The 21,627-nt window shown below is 39.5% G+C and overlaps 1 long non-coding RNA gene across 1 annotated transcript; it reads left to right on the forward strand.

Moving 5' to 3' along the window:
• The first annotated feature begins 2,342 nt into the window (after positions 1–2,342).
• On the forward strand, positions 2,343–9,813 carry LOC140593700 (uncharacterized). Its single transcript, XR_012001009.1, has 3 exons — positions 2,343–3,171; positions 8,500–8,620; positions 9,592–9,813. It is a non-coding gene; the product is annotated as an uncharacterized lncRNA (long non-coding RNA).
• The last annotated feature ends 11,814 nt before the right edge of the window (positions 9,814–21,627 follow it).

The following is a 21,627-nucleotide window of genomic DNA, read 5'->3' on the forward strand; positions in this document are numbered from 1 at the left end:
AAAATCTGATAACACTGTCATAGGCAGCATTCTAAGATGGCAGAAAAATCCATGACCTCTAAGGAGCACATTTTATTTTTTTTTATTTTTTTAAAGGAATCTTTTCAATTTTTTATTATTATTTATTTATGATAGTCATACAGAGAGAGAGAGAGGCAGAGACAAGGCAGAGATACAGGCAGAGGGAGAAGCAGGCTCCATGCACCGGGAGCCCGATGTGGGATTCCATCCCGGGTCTCCAGGATCACGCCCTGGGCCAAAGGCAGGCGCCAAACCGCTGCGCCACCCAGGGATCCCCTAAGGAGCACATTTTAGATACTCTCCTCATTTTGAGTGTGGCCAGAGCCTGTGAATATGATAGGATTCACTTCCCGGATTAAATTCATCAAAGGTTAAAAAAAAAAAATTTAGCTAAGGGTAAATTAACTGACTAGGTCTAACCCAGTCAGATGAATCCTTAAAAGGGATCTCCATGAAGTCAGACTCGCAGTATGAGAAGGTCTATGGAAGAGCCATCTGGCAAAGGCACAAGACTCCCCTCTGGCCAAGGAGCAAAACAACAGTAACCCCAGTCCAAGGTTATTAATTCTGCCAACAGCCAAGGGGCTTGGAAGAGAACCCTGGGTCTTCTGGGTTGATGGATGCAAGTGGATGAGATTCCACTTGCAGAGACACCTGTATTTCAACTGCGTGAGACTCTGGAGTAGAGCATCCAGCTGTGTCACAGCAACCCCTGATGTACCAGATGGCGATAATAAATGTGTGTTATCTTCAGCCATCAATTTGCGGTAATTTGTCATGCAATCATAGACAGTAAGACACTAAGGCATTTCTCATATAATCAAGTAGGATAGCATGTCTGGTGCGTAGTTTTTGAGACTTGATTTTTACAAATAATGTTTCTAGCTGCTTCAAGGACTACAGTGTTTTTGCAATTGACACGGATTGTGCGCTCTCTTTCAAACTTCTCATCCTAACATAACATAGTGAATTCGTGGGTCAGAATTCCCTGACAACTTCTTCCGCGTGTCTGGGCCTGATTGGGGGGGAACTTATTCCCGAGGAACTTATTCCCCACACAGAGGCAGCCCCTGCGGCTCCCGGATGACAGCACAGGACAAGGGCTGCAGCTCACCCCTTTAACCCCAACCCAATTCCCTTGTTTGTTTGTTTTTTTTTTTGTTTTTTTTTTTAATTTTTATTTATTTATGATAGTCACACAGTGAGAGAGAGAGGCAGAGACACAGGCAGAGGGAGAAGCAGGCTCCATGCACCGGGAGCCCGACGTGGGATTCGATCCCGGGTCTCCAGGATCGTGCCCTGGGCCAAAGGCAGGCGCCAAACCGCTGCGCCACCCAGGGATCCCCATTTCCCTTGTTTTTGAAGAAGAATTTATTCATGAGAGACACACAGAGAAAGAGAGCGAGGCAGAGACCCAGGCGGAGGCAGAAGCAGGCTCCGTGCAGGGAGCCCCACGCGGGACTCCACCCCAGGGCTCCAGGGTCAGGCCCAGGCTGAAGGCGCCTCAACCGCTGGGCCACCCCGGCCGCCCCCCAATTTCTTAAAAGCTGCGCCCGGATCCAGTCACCAGGACCTCTCAAGCTGCGGCTGGGCTGCCACGCAGGCGGGTTCTTCACTGACTCCGGAAGCATCTAAGCAGAAGTTTGGGGAGGTGGCGGGGGTCCCTGGGGCCACGTTAAGATGCAACCCGCGCGGTTCACATCACTTTGAAAATAGCTTTGAAAAAAAAAAAAAGAAACAATCGCTTTGGCACTGACGAGCTGGGATCCTGGGCCGCTCAGTCCGCAGGCCTCGGGAGCGGGCGTCAAAGCAGGTTCTGCAGTCCTCTCGCCTCAGCTGCTGCCCGCGACCACAATTACAGGGGCCCGCGAGGACCCTTCGGAGCCCGACAACCCGGAAGTGCCTGACCACGCCTACCCACTGCGCCTGCGCGAGGCGCCCCCCCTCCGGCGAGCAGGGAGACTGGCGCTGGGCGGGCTGAGAGGCTCGTCGCGCCTGCGCGGAAGGCCCCGGGGAGCAGCGTCGTTACTTTCCAAACGAGTGGCGGGAACCGGTGGAGCCCGTGTGGTCGCCGCCTGCCGGGTAGCAGCGCGCTCCCTCGTCCCTAGGCCTGGTCATGGCGCTGCAGCTGTCCCGCGAGCAAGGCATCGCCCTGCGCGGGAGCGCGGACATCGTGGCCGAGTTCTTCTGCAAGTCCCGCTCCCGCAGGCCAGAGGGCGGGGAGAGCTGAGGCCCGGCGGCCCTGGAGGCCCGGGGCCACGGAGGCGGGGGCGGGGGTGGCGGTGGGGCGGCTCTGCTCCAGCGCCCGCCTGGCTGGAGAATCTAATCTAGGCGCCTTGCTCCTGGGGCAGCGGGAAGCCCAGGTGCTGCCCAGGCCTGCCTCGCGCCGGCCCCTCCCAGCAGCCTTGCTTTAAACTGCGGATCCCACAGGCTTCCCAGCCCGGCCGGCCGGCACCGCCCCGAGCGGGTGGAGCCCCAGTACATTTTGCACAGCCCATCCACCAAGCTTTGATTCCGGCACTGAGGGCGATGGACTGGATTTAGGAAACTCTGTCCTGGACCAGGCCATGTTTGCACCCTCTGATAGACTCTGGCAGGAGAAGAGGAGGGAAAAGTGAGGGAGAAGCTTGCTCTGGAGCATTGGACCGGTTAATCAGTCAATTGCTAATCCAGACGCAAAAGCCTATTTGGACACCCTGTGATCACATAACCTGAATTGGGGCTTGCATTACGGTGAGCTTGTAGGTCTACTTTGACGCTAGGTTAATGCAGTTTGGCATTTTTATTTCCGCATAAAAGCACGTATCGTGTTCTTTTGATTTAGAAGCAACATTTTTAAGGATTTTCAGTGGCACTTTTCACCTACTCTGCTTTCAGCGAGACACCCACAAACGCACAATTTAGGCTTTTTCAGTTTGATGCCATGAATGAAACCGCAGCCACATCTAAATAGGTTTTATTTTCCAGAGTTACAAAGTGGAAATAACTTTGACATTCCTTTTGTTTTCAGCATTTGGCATCAACAGCATTTTATATCAGTGTGGCCACCTGAAACCTCTACCAGAGCGCAGAAATACGGACTCACCTTGCTTATAACAACAGATCCTGAGCTCATAAAATAACTCAGTAATGTAGTGGAACAAGTGAAAGGTATTTAATTGTTGAAAACCAATTTGAGTTTCGCAGGCCTTCTTGGACCCGTACTTTCTGGCATCTTGGTGTTCATTTTTCAGCTCTATACAAAGAGGTGTAAAACACTGCAATCTCAAATATAGCGATTCTCCATCGGAAGGAAGGAAATAATAAAGTGAAAGAAACTCCACTCTTCCCTATCACATTCTGAGTCGGTTAAATACGTTGATATTAGGAATCTGATCTGGCTTCACAAAACAATCTCAATCAACTCCTTTTGAAGTGATTTTTGCAGTTCGTGTAGCCAGGTGGAACAAGTTGGAATTTTACATAACTATGATGATGTTTATTATTGGAGAGAAATCCACTACATATTTCTAACACGATATATTTTCTATAGCTGCCTGGAGTTTAAAACCGTCATTATTTTAAGATAAAAGAAAATGAAATTGGATCCAGCCTGGGAACTAAACTTAAAAAAAAGAAAATACTACTAATAGAGTACCCAATAAAGTTTTTTTTTATTATTATAAATTTATTTTTTATTGGTGTTCAATTTGCCAACATATAGAATAACACCCAGTGCTCATCCTGTCAAGTGCCTCCCTCAGTGCCCATCAGCCAGTCACCCCAGCCCCCCGCCGACCTCCCCTTCCACCACCCCTAGTTCGTTTCCCAGAGTTAGGAGTCTTCATGTTCGGTCTCCCTTTCTGATATTTCCCACTCATTTTTTCTCCTTTCCCCTTTATTCCCTTTCACTATTTTTTATATTCCCCAAATGAATGAGACCATATAATGTTTGTCCTTCTCTGATTGACTTATTTCACTCAGCATAATACCCTCCAGTTCCATCCACGTCGAAGCAAATGGTGGGTATTTGTCGTTTCTAATGGCTGAGGAATATTCCATTGTATACATAAACCACATCTTCTTTATCCATTCATCTTTCAATGGACACCGAGGCTCCTTCTACAGTTTGGCTATTGTGGACATTGCTGCTAGAAACATCGGGGTGCAGGTGTCCCAGCTTTTCACTGCATCTGTATCTTTGGGGTAAATCCCAGCAGTGCAATTGCTGGGTCGTAGGGCAGATCTATTTTTAGCTCTTTGAGGAACCTCCACACAGTTTTCCAGAGTGGCTGCACCAGTTCACATTCCCACCAACAGTGCAGGAGGGTCCCCCTTTCTCCACATCCTCTCCAACATTTGTGGTTTCCTGCTTTGTTAATTTTCCCCATTCTCACTGGTGTGAGGTGGTATCTCATTGTGGTTTTGATTTATCTTTCCCTGATGGCAAGTGATACAGAGCACTTTCTCATGGGCATGTTTGCCATGTCTATGTCTTCCTCTGTGAGATTTCTGCTCATGTCTTTTGCCCATTTCATGATTGGATTGTTTGTTTCTTTGGTGTTGAGTTTAATAAGTTCTTTATAGATCTTGGAAACTAGCCCTTTATCTGATACATCATTTGCAAATATTTTCTCCCATTCTGTAGGTTGTCTTTTAGTTTTGTTGACTGTATCCTCTGCTGTGCAAAAGCTTCTTATCTTGATGAAGTCCCAATAGTTCATTTTTGCTTTTCTTTCTTTTGCCTTCATGGATATATCTTGCAAGAAGTTACTGTGGCCAAGTTCAAAAAGGGTGTTGCCTGTGTTCTCTAGGATTTGATGGAATCTTGTCTCACATTTAGATCTTTCATCCATTTTGAGTTTATCTTTGTGTGTGGTGAAAGAGAGTGGTCTAGTTTCATTCTTCTGCATGTGGATGTCCAATTTTCCCAGCACCATTTATTGAAGAGACTGTCTTTCTTCCAATGGATAGTCTTTCCTCCTTTATCAAATATTAGTTGACCATAAAGTTTAGGGTCCACTTCTGGGTTCTCTGTTCTGTTCCATTGATCTATGTGTCTGTTTTTGTGCCAGTACCACACTGTTTTGATGACCACAGCTTTGTAGTACAACCTGAAATCTGGCATTGTGATGCCCCCAGCTATGGTTTTCTTTTTTAAAATCCCCCTGGCTATTCGGGGTCTTTTCTGATTCCACACAAATCTTAAAATAATTTGTTCTAACTCTCTGAAGAAAGTCCATGGTATTTTGATAGGGATTGCATTAAATGTGTACATTGCCCTGGGTAACATTGACATTTTCACAATATTAATTCTGCCAATCCATGAGCGTGGAATATTTTTCCATCTCTTTGTGTCTTCTTCAATTTCTTTCAGAAGTGTTCTATACTTTTAGGGTATAGATCCTTTACCTCTTTGGTTAGGTTTCTTCCTAGGTATCTTATGCTTTTAGGTGCAATTGTAAATGGGATTGACTCCTTAATTTCTCTTTCTTCAGTCTCATTGTTAGTGTATGGAAATGCCACTGACTTCTGGGCATTGATTTTGTATCCTGCCACACTGCCAAATTGCTGTATGAGTTCCAGCAATCTTGGGGTGGAGGCTTTTGGGTTTTCTATGTAGAGTATCATGTCATCGGTGAAGAGAGTTTGACTTCTTCTTTGCCAATTTGAATGCCTTTTATTTCTTTTTGTTGCCTGATTGCTGAGGCTAGGATTTCCAGTACTATGTTGAATAGCAGTGGTGAGAGTGGACATCCCTGTCTTGTTGCTGATCTTAGGGGAAAGGTTCCCAGTGCTTCCCCATTGAGAGTGATATTTGCTGTGGGCTTTTCGTACATGGCTTTTAAGATGCTGAGGAATGTTCCCTCTATCCCTACACTCTGAAGAGTTTTGATCAGGATGGACGCTGTATTTTGTCAAATGCTTTCTCTGCATCTATTGAGAGGATCACCAATAAAGTTTTTTAATGTCTTACTGTCTTCACTTGTCTTTGTTAAAATCCTGCGTGTAAGATAGCCATTTCTATCTGAACACTCATTGTTTTTTCTTAGCTCAAAAAATTACTGAATACTTGTTGAATGAATACTTGTTCTCCATCTATTCTGTCTTCTTTCCCCCCACGTTTTTCTCTACTTAGGATTCTCACTTCTAATTTTTGTGTGTTATAGGATGTTTCTCCCTGGGTCCTCATTTGACCTTCCAAAACTAGTTCCAAAAAAAATTACAGTAATTTTTTTTAATTCCTGAGTCATATATATGTTGTTTCAAGAGGTTTTATTTTTAAAATTCTATTAATTGTATTTTTATCATCTTGAGGGCTAAATCACCCAGGGCTATACTCAGATTACTTAGCCTGAAACGTAAAAGTAACTAAGAATCTATGTCACCTTAATTTGATGAAGAAGCAAGGCCTGCCTAAGCTACTGGCTTTTAGGTTGTCTCCTTTAAGACTACACTGATGACATTTCACTTCAGTTGTATGTAGACCTTCCTATTTAATTTGTCCCTTTTATTTTAGTGAGAATGGAGGAATTGCTCTTCTTAGAGGCAAATTGTTTGATCTCTTTGATCCCCATCCTTCTAGCCTTCTTAAGGACTTTACCCTAGTTCTTCTCTGGTATTTCTGACTTCTTTGAGATATTTTCATTGGTTTCATCTGTCTTCAGTTTTAAAAGAAAAATCTTTCCTCCCACCCCAGATCTTTAAGTGATTCCCCAATCTCTTCCTTTTCAAAGCAAAATTGAGAAAAAGTTGATTTTTGTCAAGGGGTCAGCAAGACTGACCCCCCCATATCCAGCAAGTGGCCTATATTTATACTATCTGCAAACTAAGAATGTTTTCAGATTTTTAAAGGCTAGTTTTTAAAAGACTACGCAAGAGACCTAGGTGGCCCAGAAGCCCTAACTATTACAAGATTGTTTTTGTCTCTTAAAAAAAAAACAACAACTGTGTATTCTTGAGTATATTATCCCAAGTTCCAAGATTAATTCACGGCTCATTATGAGGCCCTCTTACTATAGTCTCTAAGATGATTTCTGACACATACATAACATCACTAACAATCTTTGTGTAGTTGACTCACAAACATACATCCAACCCAAGTCTTGTCTTTGCTCATATAGTGACTCCCTTGATATCCACATGTGGCTATCCTAGTGATACTTGAAAACTAAATTTAAGGGTGTCCTGGCTAGCTCAGTCAGCATGCAACTCTTGATCTTGGGTTGTAAGTTCCCGCCCCACATTGGGTGTGGAGATTACTTAGAAATAAAACCTTAGAGCAGCCCAGGTGGCTCAGCAGTTTAGCACTGCCTTCAGCCCAGGGCATGATCCTGGAGACCCGGGATGGAGTCCTACATCAGGCTCCCTGCATGGAGCCTGCTTCTCCCTCTGCCTGTGTCTCTGCCTCTCTCTCTATGCCTCTCTCTCTCTCTCTCTCATGAATAAATAAATAAAATCTTTAAAAGAGAAGAAGAAAAAGAAAACCTTAAGAAACAAAACAAAACAAAAGAAAAAAAACAACTGTAAGCATCATGTCTCATTTCCATTCTCTTTCTCTCAATGAATGGATCAACCTTCCAACCAGTGGTATAAACCAGAAAGTTGGAAACTATCCCTGAGTATTTCTTCTTCCTTAGTCTCATAAGTATCCAATAAATCTTAACAATTTTAACCATGAAATCTCTGGACTCTACCTATAATGATCCATCTCTACCAATTTATCCTTCCTTACGCCTTCAGTACCTCTTGCTTGAATTACTAATCAATTAGCATCCCTAGATCCTCTCTTTACTTCCACTCTACTTTCCACACATCACAGCCAAAAGGATAGTTCTGAAATAGAAGTTTAATCACATCACACCCTACTTCAGACACAGTAATGACTTCCCTGGTTCTTGAAGTATAAGTTCTTTAATTTAGCCCATGTGGCCTTGTGTGGTCTGACCCCTATGTATCTTGCACAAACTGACCTTGTTAATTCTCCCTTTCTTAATTGTATTTGTATTACCCTTTCAATCCTCTGGTCAGATACTTTTTGCTTTTCAGTATTTAAGACCTGTACCCTTTTCTGTATCGTTTTGCATATTTAATGGTATTTACTTGTAGAACTGAAGTCAAGTGAGAATTCCCTGAGTCAAATTTTCCTATATTCTCTCATTGGATCACATACTGCACCTTCTTAGTATTTATTACAATTAAAATTTTATATTTATTGCTGCAGTGATTAGATTAATGCTCATCTTCTGCAGTTTACCTTGGATTAGAGTATACTGCATGTTCACTACTCTGTCCTTAGCATTCAGTACTAACTACATCTGGTACAGATACTGAGAATTGGAAAATGGGAGCTAGGTTATTGTGAGGCAAGTTTCCTGTACAGGTTGGAGGAGTTCCAAAATACCAGTGGTAGGATTTGCTAAGGGTAGAAAGTGAGACCTGGGAAGAGTTACTTTGTAGTGCAGTGAACCAAAAAAGGTGCCTTGTTATGTACTGCAGATTGGTTATACAAGTGTTCAGTTCAGAAACTGGTGGTAGCCATATCAAATATTGAAAGCGGTGAAGTCCTTGAAAGGTGGCATTTTGATAATGAGTGCGACAAGACTGCAAAAGATGACAGGTAAGTATGAATTAAATTGCTTCCACTTTCATAGATTCTTTTTCCCAAAACTTGTTTTCTTGACTAAATGAGTTCTAACTATATTAAACTCACTTCGTATAAGGTAGTTTGTTTCTAACTATGTTAGATTCGATCTTTCATCTCCTGTGGAGAAGAATTAGACTCACAAACTGTGCTCACAAAAGAGTCGTGCCTATTATGGACTTGTATAGTGTACTTTTAACATAATTGCCCTTAGTCTAAAATCCATAAATTTCAACCTTTAGCATTTATGGTGCTATATGTAAGCTACACATGATGTATTAGGTGGGCCATTAAATGGATTGTGTCAAGGTACTTTTAACCATGAAGTATTATCCTAGACTTTCTCCTAGCTTGATATGCAGCTCTACTGTATTTCATTTAATGCTGTGAGCTTCCTAAGACACTCTGAACTGAAGTTCTTAGATCCTCTGGATGGGAAATGCCCCTTATTATATGCTAATTCTTAGCATTGTCCTAGGCATGCTTACCTGTAAACTCAGAACTCTCTCTCATAATGAAATGTAGTTTGTTCCTGAAGCCTTTGGTCTATTTTAGAAAATATTTAATTATAAAAACAACTTGATATAACATCTTCTTTGAAGCACTACAGAATTAGACATTTAGGTATTCCTAAAAATGCCAAAATGATTATGCCAATTAAAGATCTTAGATACTAATTGTTATCTTTATTTTACAATATGCTGAATGTTTCCTGACTTGAAGCACTTGGCAGGTTTTCTAGTCATCTGTTATTTAATGGCCTCATACTAAGATCAGCCTTAAAACCCTGAATAATAAATGAAATTATGATCATTTTTTAAAAACTCCTTTTGAATGCATTACTTAATTTGAGTTTTGAAGCATTTAATCAAACAAATAATCTTACCAGTGTTTTAAATAACTTGTTAAAACTTAAAATGAATCAACTCATTTGGTTTCTTCAGTAGCACACCCAGAGAAAAGTCTCAGAAGGCCATCCAGGATGAGATCCGCTCTGTAATCCGACAGATCACAGCTACCGTGACGTTTCTGCCACTGTTGGAAGTCTCTTGTAAGTATTATGTGACTTCATGTTGGTTCAGATTTGTTGTGGAAAGACTAAGGTATTTAAGAATTAACAGTTTTGTTGAATTTTTTCTTAATTATCCATGTCATGGTATATAAGTGAGAAAAACGTCATGAATCTAAAGTAATGCTGGTTGCATTTTATTTGCAAGTGCTGAATAGGAAAAGAATGAAAGTTTCCTACAGGAATGAAAGTTTCCTGATAAATATTTTGATGTAATTTCTTCCATTATTTTTATTTTCTACACATTTCCTTGTATATAATTAAGACTTACAGGTATAACCGTGTCTTTCTTTTCTAGCTTAGTTACTCCTTCATTCATCAGATATACCCTAAATGCCTACTGTATGCCTGACATGGTTCTGGGCATTGGGATACAGCGGTCACAGAACCAAGATATTCTCTTTCTCTGGCTTAGATTCTGCTGTCTCGTGATTAATTATATGCTTTCTGCAAATATCTTTAATGGCTTTTCTCTTTGAAGAAAATAAAAAACTTGAGTTTTTCATTAAGTAAAAAGGAGTACAGTATTTTCTGTACTAAAATTTCCATTGAAGAAAAGCAATTAGCTAATATAACTGATTAGAGATCAAGCTAAACTAGCTTTTCTTTCTTTCTTTTTAAAATTTTTTATTTATTTATGATAGTCACACAGAGAGAGAGAGAGAGAGAGAGAGGCAGAGACATAGGCAGAGGGAAAAGCAGACTCCATGCACCGGGAGCCTGACGTGGGATTCGATCCCGGGTCTCCAGGATCACGCTCTGGGCCAAAGGCAGGCGCTAAACTGCTGCACCACCCAGGGATCCCTAAACTAACTTTTCTGACATGATAGGTGGCTCACATGTGAGGGAGACAGGAAGGATAGTTGTACCTTTCAAAAAATAATTGTACTTTAATGATCTTATCCCCAATTTAAGGTCATTTGACCTACTGATTTATACAAAGATTTGGTTGTACCTGAAAAATGGGAAGAGTTGGGACCACAGTTTATTACCAATTCTGAGGACGTCCATCTTTGTTCATTTACTACTACTATCCACAAAGTAAATAGCATGGTGGCCTATAAAATTCCCACCAATGACTGAGGATGAGATTAGGACAGTGATGTACTTGTAGTTCTCAGATATGGTTTTCCTGAAACCAAGTCAACTATACTTGATAAATTTTGTTTCACTGGTTAATTTTTAGACTGGGAAAACTTAACATTATACATCTATTGAACTGTGCATAATTGTTCCATTTTTTGATACCTGTATGACTTTATACAGGGTTGGCATAAATTATTGCACGTTGTTCAAAAGGGAACTAGCAGATCACATCGGCATTGTTGTCAATTCCTTGAAAGTGGTAACTGTAGATGGATAACTTTTGCCATAAAGCTAAATCAGACCTTCTTAAATCAGACCTTTTGGTCAAGGACTTTGACTCTGGAATATAGGTAGGGAGATATTAAATGTAAAATACAGCAACAGAAGTCTGAATATTGAGAGTCTTTGTTTAGATTCTAAAATTATCTAATGATAATCTGCAAGTAATGAAACATTGCTCATAATAAGTCTCTGCCATTTATTTCATTTGTATATTTTCCATATTGAAAACATTTCCAATTATTTGATTTTAATTTGTTGTAGAACTCGAACCTACAAAGCTATGTATATTGCCACTGTTTAAATTCCTGTGATACAGAACTCCTAATTTTTTTATGTTTTATAAAATCAAGCTTTAAATGATGATGAAATAAAGTTAAATATGTATGTTTAAAATTTGTCTTAAATATGTTTATATTGGTGTGGTATTAACACATACAATAGAATGGATTCAGTATAGCAAATAATATCTTGTGCCTACTGAGGCCTAAGGATACCAACTTGAATAAATCTGGAGGTACTTTCAATTTAACGAACAAGCTTTGATTATATCCCTTTAATCTTATAACCTTAGACTTAAAATAAGAATCATTCTCTGTATAAAATAATACATGTCATTTGGAATTAATTCATTTTAGCATATAGTGGACTGGAGAACTTTTCTATACTCTTAGCCTTATTGCCAGCCTAGTTTTCCTTATTTTTTAAGGGTCAGTTTAAGGCAAATTTTTGAAGTCTTTTCTAATCTCTATTCTAAATGTTACCTTGTTTTGTAATTAAGTGCTTAATATCAGACACCGCTCTAAGCTTTTTATATGAATTAACTCATTAACCTTCACTATAAAGTATAAACACACATAGCCTGTATCACTCATTCAGAAATGACAAAGTGAGCACCTGTTAAGGTGCCAAGTATTAGGATGAATGAAACAAAGTCCTGGTCTTTCTGAAGCTTGAGATATGGAGAGGAAAATAGATGGCAAGCTTCCAGGCAGTTACTACAGAGGTTTATCTCATTATGTATTTGTCTTTGTTTTTTCACCTGAGTAATCTAATCTCTTTGATCCAGTTGCCTGCTTGTTAAGAATAAAAGGCAATTCTCTCATTGCAAGACAAATAAGTGCCAGTATTTGATGACAGGTATAGTGAATGCTATTGTGAAAGCCCATTGCCTGGAGAATTGTTGAAGCTATCTAATTGAGGTCCACCCACATATGTCTTTTTCCTGAATGAGAAAAGCAGTTCTGCAGAAATGAAAATGATGTTGAATTAAGGTATGGTCAAGAGTCTGGTTTTCCAAACATGAGGTATGTTACAAAATGGACACTAGTAAGATTAAAACATTTAAATTCTGGGCTGTTTGTTACCTCTAAACATGAAACATTAGGTTGAGAAGGAAAGCAGAACTGGAAGTTCAGTAAAAATATGAAGAGTTAAAAATTCTGGCCCTACTTTTGGGACAAAAGTTTGAAATTCTTTTTAGAAAGCAGTAACTGCTTTAGGAAACACTAACTGTCTCTGCTAAATTGCCAGAAATAATGTGGTCATTCCCTGAAAAAATGTTTACCAGTAGCAACTTTCTTAATAGATCACTGATAATACTTAAATTTCTGTCAGTTGTTTTTATTCGCCAAATTAAACGATCCTATTACCACTTATAATTTGTGGCTTATAACACTACTGACTCCTACTAGTACATATATTGGAGCTGAGTAGGAGCCAAGCTACGAGCTTTATTGGTAAAGCTCAATTAGAAAAGCTTTGGCCTATGGCTCCAACTAAACTTCTCCTGCCCTCTTATACCTTGAAGTCCACTTTAAGAGGAAGATATTTAAACCAACAGATGCAAGAATTGTGAATGACCTATGGACAGTGGGTATTATATGTAAGTGATGAATCACTAAATTATACTCCTGAAACCAATATTACACTATATGTTAACTAACTGAATGAATGAAAAAAATTTTAAATAAATGTTTGGAAGAAAAAAAGAGCCCTACATGACTTCCACACCATGTTATACAGAGAAACCAAGATTCTAAGAGAGCCTAATGGGCCTGCCCTGGACTCTTGACTCAGTTTTGCTTACCATAGGTAGAGGAATGGAAACATGTTCCGACTGGGCCTATCAGGGTCTGAAATAGAGCCCCAGAAGGGACTGAATCACACGTCTCCAGGATTCTTCTCCCAGTGTCATCAATTGGAGAGAGGAGTCAAGCCTCCATGGGAATTCACACAGAGGTGTGTAATAGTCTCATGTATTAATTGGCTTTTGCACAAACAACCATAGAATAACAATTTTTTTTCCCCTGTAAGTCTGTGGGTTATCTGGAGTGCTTGTCTTCTTCTTCTTTGCCCCTGCAAATCTGCAGGGCACGTGTCTCCTTCTATCATTGAAGGTGCAATGCCTCACCAGGACTCCTAAAGCTTATCTTCAGAACCTTCACACTGACATTTTTGCCCATATTCCACTGATGCAGGTAAGTCTTAAGGCTAAGCCAAACTTCAATGGGGCCAGAAAGTACACTCTTCCCAGGGACTTGGGAGAGGGCTGTGTGAAAATCTGATGAAAGTGATAGTATACAGGAAAGATCAGGATACCTAAACAATGCTACACTATAACGTGTTATCCACCAGATGTCACTAATGCTACAATATTCAAATTAAGGTGAACTTTTAACTTTAATATTCAGCTTTTCCTATTGGAAATTAACATTGGGATTTCTGGCTACAAAGATATAAAGGCATCAGAGGAAGAAAACACAGCACCTGTATTGGCTAGGTAATAGTTCATTTAATTTTCCTGCTTTAGTGCACAAGTAGAAATGTAGGATCAATGGACACACAAACAGCTCTACATTTTTTAAACTTTAGATGGTCTCTTCTGTTCATGATCAAGAAGCTCATTTGGCTCCTCAGCAAACACATCAAAAGAAGTGTTTCTTCATCTTTCCTAATGGCTCCTACCCTTTTACATCCTTTTAGCAATTGAATGTCCATAACAAATTACTTTCCATTTACTGTACTTTCCAAAACTCCAGGTTTCTTTGGGAGCGTTGTAATTACACTGTCCTCAGATGACTTTAACCAATTAATGGCAGGAACCAAAAGACAGAGGACTTAATCCTGTAACTTATCTATATCTTCAAAGAATAAATCAAGTGTGAATGTGAGCAGTGGTGCAACACTTTCCCAACCAGTCAAAAGAATTGTTCATTAAATAACCTGTTACTTTTGAGGGAATTAATTTTTGGCTAAAGTTGTAAATAATAATATCTTCATCTTTTTATTAAATATGTAAAGTTCTGCTTTAAGTTATTTTTGTTCAATGTAACCATGATAAAAACTTGTGTGTTGGAATAACTATGGAATAGAAATGCTGCTAAATTTCAAATTTTATTAGTCATATCTTCTTAGAGCAGATCTTTATTTTTTATTTATTTTCGTTTATTTTTTAATGGAGTTCAATTTGCCAACATAGAGCATAACACCCAGTGCTCATCCAGTCAAGTGCCCCCCTCAGTGCCTGTCACCCAGTCACCCCATCCCCCCAGCCCACCTCCCCTTCCACTACCCCTTGTTCATTTCCCAGTTAGGATTCTCTAAGAGCAGCTCTTTAAAGATCTTTCCATTCTTCATGAATATGGCTTTGAAAGCCAGCAGCATTAACTGATGCTTATTTTTAAAAAATCTAATTGGGAAAGCTACTTAATCTTCGTTAGAGTTGACAATCCTGTTCCAATCTGGCAAAAACATTGTAGCCTTAGCAACAAAACTATCAGAAAAAGCTTAGAGAGAAAAATGTCAAGAGTTGACCCTCTGATTACACAAGTCAGTTTATGTTACCATTTCACCTATTTTTGTGCTCTTACCATTTGATCTATTTTTATACCAGAGAAACATAATTTCATTTATTTGTATAAAGTTCATTTTCATCTGCGTTTATCTGCACCGTTTTGCTATTCAAGCTTGTTTGCACAAAGGAACACATGAGATCAAAATCTTTATTGTTTTGGCATTTTATCTGTGCTAAAAAAAGCCTCTGAGTATAAGCATGACCACTCATGCTCCACTTCCATGCAAGGGAAAGATCTCAAACCACTTCAAAAACTATCTAGTTATGGACATACCCAGTGGATACCTAGACATGGATCTGGATTTCTTTCTGAACGGCAGTGTCACTGACTCACATGCATTATTACTTAATCCTCACAACAACCCTAGAGGGGTTATTGTTCCCATTTTACACGTATAAAACCTGAGAGGAAGGCTAGGTAATTTGCTGAACTTCAGACATCCAGGGTCTAGCCCCAGGCCGAACCCCAAAACCAATATTCTTTCTCACCACTGGTTTTCAGAAGCTAGGCAACAGAGGAAGGTGCCCTGCTCCAGCTGCAGGGACTCAGCCAGAAAGACTGGAACACTACATGACTCTGCCAGCAAGTTGGGGAAGGAGAACTCAACACTATTTGAGTATCGAGTTGCAATTTTTTAAAACACTTAAATTTTTTAAAAAACACTTTTTCAAAATAAGCTATCATTAAATGTTTATATATACTAGTATTTTGCTGTATAATAGCAGCATGCATTTTCTTCCATCAATGTTTTCTTCTCTCATTCTTTCACTTGTTTTTGTAACTACATGCTGTGTTGGAATTTGGGCATCTTTATGGGTTGGAACCAGTTTGAGAAAGAGGGGGACAGAAGGCGATTGAGATGTATGTTATCATCCAAATTATAGGGTTCCCTAGTAAAGCTGGGTAGAGGCTTAGACCTCATGCAAAAACAGGGTTTGCTACTGCATCTCCATAAACAAGCCATGGGATGGCCAGACAACTGCAGTTGTCCTCATTCAAACCCACTCCAATAGGGGACCAAGAAGCTCTTTAAGTACAAAAGCTCTTTACACAGCTTCTATAGGTCTGTTCTACATTGCTTGGGATGGTGTGAGAAAGTGAAGACAGCGACCCCAAATATCTTCTCCAACACTGTTCTGTCATCAGGATTGGAGAAAAATCCTGAGGAGTGGAATAACATGCATCCCTTCTAACATTTGCCAGCTTTTTAATTTTTTAAATATATTACATTGTGGATTCCACTGGCATCGTGTGGGTTGTTTTAAGTAGCATACTCAAAGGCATTTTTTTTTCAGTTTTAGTAATTATGTATGTATTTTCATCTGTAGTCAGAAAGATACCTGTTTTTTTTTTCCTACCATGTTTTAACACATATTATTACCCTGAGCAAAGATTGTAAAGTCCACGCTGAGTACTTAAAAACATGTCAGTATTCATAGAAAAGTCATGAAGGCGGTGCACACATGATGGAAGGCTGAGAAACAATGTCATAACCCTTTGTACTCAGGCATCAGAAGGGGACCAGGCAGCTGTCCCTCTCAGCCGAGTGGTGCATGCTCACAGTGCTGCTGTGTTCACACAGTCCCCAAGTCTGCTTCTCCCTACACAGAGTCCTTCTGGGACTGCTTGAAGGGCATTTTGCTTTTTGCCCATAAAAGACTAGCACCATGAGTCAGATAGTACTAAGCTGAAAGTTCACTCTCTAATTCTATTTCTTATCACTAATTATGCCCGGTCATGTTGTCCAAAATAGCTCACCAGACTTTATGAAATGAATACAGAGAACTGTATCAACATTAAAATGTCCCAATTTTGAACAATATGAAACTCATCTTTGTTACTCAACTTCCCCACAAACTAAATCCCCTTGCAAATAAAAGCTCATAGAAATTAAAGTCCAAATGCTCTCACTCTCCATTTTATACAATTGGCTCAGTGTCAGCCAGAGGCTTTTACTCAGAGCCAAGGTTCCTATAGCTGCAGCTGTGTCCTGGCACAGGAAAGAGTATAGCTTCTTCAGCCTCCTCAAAGTTGGTTCAAATCTCTAATTAGTTCTAGTCTCCAAGGGGTCAGCAGTCACAAAAGAAACTGCATATCCACTATAGAAGTTGTCACAAAACTGTGGTACCCCAATTAAGTGACTAATGTCATCTGACACTGCTATTGGCCAAAGAGCACAGCAGATAACTTAGTAGCACCTATGCTGGAGACAGTGAGGACCTGGTCTAAGTCCAGTGGCAAGCCAGCCAGCTGCACCAGCACTGAATCCACGGCCTGTGAATCTGTATGACTGAGCAGAAAGTGCCCATCAATAGTTGTGCTTCCACGTGTTTAATATAGGTATTCCTTTGCTTTTGCTGTTGTTATTGTTTTGTTTTGGTGATGTGTCCGGGGTCTCCCATATATATTACCTATTTTCTCTCAGAGAGTGACATTTGAGACATTATTGCCTTCTTCAAAAATGTAGGTAGATATTCTGGTTTCTCCATTTCCTTGTGTCTCATGTTTTGGCTACTTTGGTACAAGATTGTGAGACCACAAGTCTAGAGAAAACTTCTATTCTTGAAAAATTCTTCCAAGTCTGTTCTCTCCAGAAGAGTGAAGTACACTCTCCTCTTAAAATGCATGAGGAATGGGATAATGAACATCACCCTACTCCCTTAGTACTATGTTTAACTTACTAGTGTATGACTTTTTATTTATTCTGAAAATGATAATTGTCATCTCTCTTTCATAGACATTTCATTCCTACCTAGGCAGGTTGAGTTGGGCCATGCCAAGCAGTAGTTGGCCAGAATCAAGATTCTAAGAAAATAAAATACTGTGATCACAGTAAGAGGCAATGAGTCAAGATTAGTCTTTTGTCAAGAAGTAAGAGAAGGATAACAAAGTTTAGCAAAACTTTAAGGAGATTCTAGATATCACAGATTTAGGTAGTCAAAAGTTAGTATTCCAAAGAGTTGTACCATTGAAAAGATAGAACCCAAGCACAAACCAAAAAGATTCCAAAAAACTTAAATTCAGGGCAGAAACTTTTCTAGTCTCTTTTACTCCTTCCTGTCTCCGTAGGATCAGACCACTGGTGTAAGGAGAGAGATTGCAGCTGGAAAGGGAGTGGTGCCAAGAGCTGCAGCTGCAAAAAATCGAGTTTTTTTTTTCTTCAAACTTTATACTTAAAATTAATACATCTGTTTTAAAAATCAAGCAGTGCAGAGTGATACCAAGTGAAAAGTAAATTCTCAGCCTGAACTTGTTCCCCAGCTCATTTCCAGCTCCCTATTCTTAAGTATTTTCTGTTCTCCTGGTGGTTATCACAGTACCTCTGAAATATATGTTAATACTTGATTTCTCCTTTTATCTTGTTTATCAACTTTAGATAGTGTCTATTGGAAGATGAGAAACTTATTTCTTTGATCCATCCATGTCTACATTTTTCCAGTTACATTGCTTTGATATTTCTGGTGATTATCATTTTAAAGAGTATACTTAAACTCTATTTTGTTACATCAATTTTAGACAGTATATAATTGATTTCTTGCTATATAAATAAATAGGTGAGAAAATTCTGTGACATTATCTTCCATATCTCTCTGCTGCTTTAATATTCAGACTTCCATTGTTTCATTTTATCGGTGTTAATATTAGTCAGATTCTCTTTTACAGTTGTTGTCTTCCAAGCTTTGTTTGTATGTTGATTCTACAAATTAAAATAGCATTTCCGTTATTCCAATGATTAAATTACTCCTTACTGAAGGACTAAATAGCTCTAGTTATTGAGAAAAAAAGGGTAACCTTAGGTCATTAAAAGTGAAAGATGAATGTTCCAAGTGTCAAGGTCAAATGGGATTCCTTGAACTCAATCTTCAAGACTTTTTATTAAATTCAATTTGGTCGATGATACCATTAATATACAAGAAATATTTATCTGCCTTTGTTCTTATTTCATAGCCACCTCTTTTTTGGCTTCTTGACTCTAAAGATGTTTGTTGGTTTTGTTTTCTTAATTTTTTTTTCCGTTCTCTTGTTTTCCTCAGGACTCTACTGTTATAATATCTGTTCCACTTGCACCTTTTTTTTTTTTTTTTTTTTTTGGTTTATTCTAAATTTTCTGGGTCTTTTTCCCAAATATGCGAGTGATGAAAAAGGTTCATCAGCACTGGTAGCATGATTTTCCACTGTGGTATTAGACCTTTTTCTTGAATGAAAAATGGATGGCAGGGTCTTTGTACATATAAGCTAGTAGTACTGTTTTAGGGTACATTTCGGTATTTTGTTCATCATGTATTTTTTGAAAATTGACTTCTAAAAATATTACATTAAAATATCATATCTTATTTACTTAGTTTTTTGGTGCATCTCAAATTTTGTGAGCCTGGTTTCACTCACTGCAGTATCTCTATCTGCTTTGGGACAAGGACCTGGAAGGTTAAAAGTAATTTCCAGATATGGTCAGTAGAGGGCAGCAAAGGGTAGTGGCGTGAACACTCAACTGCCAAGGCCTGGGCTTCCCTTTTTTCCTTCTTTATAGAGATCAATTAGTGGTAATAGAAAATCCAGAGTGCCAGAATCAGGATAGAAATTACTCATAATACTGATCCAGGATGGGTATCAAGCTTAGAAGGCAGTGGAAATGTTTAGCCACAAATTCATAGCCTGGTATCTATCAAAGAGATGTGAACCACTGGACATTAGGAGGGGAATCATTAGACTTTCACAGTCCTGACTCTTACTCCCAGCCTGTCTAAAACCTAAGATCTCGTTCTGTAAAGTTCTATCCACATTGAGAGCTGATGTAAATTTCCTGTCTGACAGTCAGTTCATGGTACCAGCAGTGGCTCTGGGTTCCACAACCAGCCATTCCCGGGAGAAGAGACTGAGTGGGGCATGGGCACCATATGTGAACACTGACAGTTGATGAAAAGACTCACTTATGTGTCAGTTAAATAATTTGGGAGCCAACCTAAATGGGATGTGGCTTAAAATATATGTTCTTTCCTCTCCCAGGAGGGAAACATTGTTTAGGCAAGGAAAAATTATTTTTTTTTATTTATGATAGTCACACAGAGAGAGAGAGAGAGGCAGAGACACAGGCAGAGGGAGAAGCAGGCTTCATGCACCAGGAGCCCGACGTGGGATTCGATCCCAGGTCTCTAGGATCGCGCCCTGGGCCAAAGGCAGGCGCCAAACCGCTGTGCCACCCAGGGATCCCTAGGCAAGGAAAAATTATAGGACTTTGAAATTAGACAAACTTAACTCTATGAATTATTAGGTATGTGGTTTTCAGTGCCTTAACTTTACTAAACTTCAGTTTCTCCAACTATAAAGTGGAAATAATGATTCTTACCTCACAAACCTGCTGCAAGGAAATGAGATGATGTCCATAAACTGCAGGGCAAAGAACTTGGCAATTTGTAGTTACTCAGTTGGCATTACTACAGTCTCTCCCTATCTTTGGTCATGGAGAATACCCATGATATTGTTACTATTTCTGAATAAAAAGTCTCATTGTCTCCTATAAGTATAACTAAATCATTTGAAGGATTACTCTCTTAGGTATCATACTAAGATTTCTGTGGTATGATCTCATTTATTTCTCAGAACAACCCTATGAAGCAGGTGCTTTTATCACCTCCTGATTTTATAAATGACAACAGTGAGGCTTCAGAAGTGTAACTAGTTTACCCAGTGTCATGTAGGTAGTAAATTATGAGGAAGGATTAAAACTATGCAATTTGATTCCAGACCTCATGCTCTTGCCATTACATAATGTTTTCCAATGTGCACATGTAATCAAAGATTTAAAATTTTAAGAGAAGAAATCAAAGAAGTTTAAAAATACTTGGAGACCAATGAAAATGAAAACACAATGGTCCAAAAGCTTTAGAATCCAGCAAAAGCTGTTCTAAGAGGGAACTTTAGAGCAATCCAGCCCTACCTCAAGAAACAAGATAAATATCAAATAAACAACCTAACCTTACACTACAGAAGCTGGAAAAAGAACAAATAAAACCCCAAACCAGCAGAAGAAATAAAATAATAAAGATTAGAGCAGAAATAAATGAAATAGAAATTAAAAAGGAAAAAAAAAAACAAAACAAGAGAACAGATCAATAAAACCAGGAGCTGGTTCTTTAAAAAGATCAACCAAATTGATAACCCTTTAGCCAGACTCATAAAAAAGAGAGAGGGGATGCCTGGGTGGCTCAGCGATTGAGCGTCTGCCTTCAGCTCAGGGCGTGATCCCAGGATCGAGTCCCAGATTGGACTCCTTGCATGGAGCCTGCTTGTCCTTCTGCCTGTGTCTCTGCCTCTGTCTCTCTCTGTCATGGATAAATAAAATCCTTAAAAAAAAAAGACAAAGAGGGAGAGAGAGAGGACTCAAACGAGATCAGAAATGAAAGAGGAGACATAACAAACACCACAAAAATATAAAGGATTTTAAGAGAATATTATGAAAAAAATTGTATACAAACTAACTGGACAACCTAGAAGAAATGGATAAGTTCCTAGAAACATATACCTCTCAAAGCTGAGCTGGGAAAAAATAGAAAATTTGAACGGACTGATTATCAGCAATGAAATCAAATCAATAATCAAAAAACTCCCCCCCCAAAAAAAGTCCAGGACCAGATGGCTTCACAGGTAAATTTTACCAAACATTTCGGGATGCCTGGGTGGTTCAGCAGTTGATC

This window comes from Vulpes vulpes, chromosome 4 (assembly GCF_048418805.1).
Source record: "Vulpes vulpes isolate BD-2025 chromosome 4, VulVul3, whole genome shotgun sequence".
In the NCBI taxonomy this organism is placed as follows: Eukaryota; Metazoa; Chordata; class Mammalia; order Carnivora; family Canidae; genus Vulpes; species Vulpes vulpes.